Source organism: Kryptolebias marmoratus, linkage group LG11, assembly GCF_001649575.2.
Source record: "Kryptolebias marmoratus isolate JLee-2015 linkage group LG11, ASM164957v2, whole genome shotgun sequence".
In the NCBI taxonomy this organism is placed as follows: Eukaryota; Metazoa; Chordata; class Actinopteri; order Cyprinodontiformes; family Rivulidae; genus Kryptolebias; species Kryptolebias marmoratus.
Genome location: NC_051440.1, coordinates 7,191,935 through 7,193,947, shown reverse-complemented (window position 1 = coordinate 7,193,947; position 2,013 = coordinate 7,191,935). Strand labels below are relative to the sequence as shown.

General features: G+C 38.9%; 1 long non-coding RNA gene across 1 annotated transcript; it reads left to right on the top strand.

Annotated features, from left to right (window-relative positions):
* Positions 1-607: 607 nt before the first annotated feature.
* On the top strand, positions 608-1,436 carry LOC112451035. Its single transcript, XR_003039767.2, has 3 exons — positions 608-758; positions 829-890; positions 957-1,436. It is a non-coding gene; the product is annotated as an uncharacterized LOC112451035 (long non-coding RNA).
* Positions 1,437-2,013: the final 577 nt, after the last annotated feature.

The following is a 2,013-nucleotide window of genomic DNA, read 5'->3' as shown; positions in this document are numbered from 1 at the left end:
CACCTCCTGTGGTCTCCATGATGTCAGGTTCATTTATGGAGGCTCATATTGTCACACAATACAGCCTGCACCGATGGAGATTCCTGAACAGCCTGAGGCAGCTTGAAAAAAGATCTTGTTTTAGGGGCCACATTGCTCAACTGTTTTGTGAAGAGGACTATGGACATGTGAAAAGCAGAGTACAAACAAAAAATACAAGTACAATACAATACAAAACACAAAAAGAAAAAAAAATGTAACCAGACACACAAAGGCCAGACAGCAAGTTATTGGAGAAAGTAGACAATGTGGTAGAGGACAACTGAAACCCAAGTAGTATTTATAAAAATGGACAAAAAGCAAAAATATGAGAAATTATGTCACTTTCTAGTTGAAACTATATATATATATATATATATATATATATATATATATATATATATATATATAGAGAGAGAGAGAGAGAGAGAGAGAATTAGCACTTTATGCCCCACTGCCCAGTTTAAGACTTAGAAATTTAGGGGCTTAGGTATATTACAAATTGCTATCAGAAGTCATGCCAGTGTAGCAGTATGGCCTGGGGACCATGAATGCGCCACATAAGTGCCTGTTTCCCATTGGCTCTGGAGCCTGCTGACATCATATAAAGGCGCCTCACTGACCCATCTGACATCACATTGTTTGCTTTCTGGTCTAATTTCTGCATCGGTCGGTGCTGTACATTGGCTGCGCACAAATGCGCTCGTGAATGCTACATGAAGGACACGCGATCTCTCCTGGTAGGAAGTTTCTCCCATTTTTGGTGCGTTAGTTAGCTTAGCTTTAGCTTAACCTCCATTGTTTTAATAGGTTTCCCGTAGCATTTGCCTGGTCTCCCCTGTTATAGGAGCTACATTTCTTGGGCTCAAGTGGTAAGTTTAATGTCCATTTTTCTCGGTTTTAAATTGAACTTTTTAACATTATTTATTCTTGTTCAGACGCTGCTGTTTGCCCTTTGTGGGCTTCTTGCCCGTCGACCCACATCGGATTTGTTTGTGACGCCCAGCTTCAGCTGACGCTTGCGCTGGTGCTGCTCTGCGTGCGTCCCGTTTCCTTCTGTGGCCCTGTTGATTCATCTCGGCTTCAGGACGGAACATTGAATGCACTAAACTTACTGCTGCTGGGCCACCTGTTGCAGTCTGGACCTAATTGTTTTAACCTGGGTATATGTGTGTATGCAAATTGAACGTGTTCTAATTTATTTTGTGTTTGTGACAGGGCCGTAGCCAGCTCTTGGTGTTGGTGGTGGATTCTTCAGGTGGTGGTCCTTCTTCTGGTTTGTGGTGCACTATTTTTATTTGATGCTGTTTTGTTTAGGCCACTACTCTGTTCTCCCTGCAATCCCAGAGTTGAGCTGTTAAACTGTCTAGCGTGTGTGAATGATTGTGGTTTTTAACATAATTTATATTTTTAATCAGAAACAGACATAACAATAAAATTATTTTTAAACTGCAGGAAATTGTCTGGCCTTGTCTGTAATGAGTCTGCGTGCCTTAAAGGTAATTTTAAAGTGGGGCTGTTGCAATAAATTTTAAACATTTTCTGCGACACACGTGCTGCCACACCAGTATTTTCAGAGATATCTATCCCTATGCTTTGACTCTACTATCATTTACAGTAAAACACATTTGCTTTTTCTTATAAAAAAGGCCTTTATCCTTTTTACACTGAGCTAAAGAAGCAGACTTGTTAGAAAGAGCTCTTTAGATAAATTTCATTTAAAACCCAAAAGGAATTTGTACTTTCACATGGTTTCACCTCAGCCAAGGAATACATTTCCTTTGTTTGTAGACTGCATTTGATGCTTGTAAAAAGCAGATGAAGAGCTTTTTAAACAGACAAGCTATTAGTTGGAGTGCTTTTATGACATTGCATTTATTTGGTTTGTCTGTTATGGTGTTTTGCCCTTCATTATTTATTTGTATTTTATAATAAAGCCACTTTATTTGAGAAAGTTGTTGTATAAATACACTTTACTTATTTAGTTACTATAAC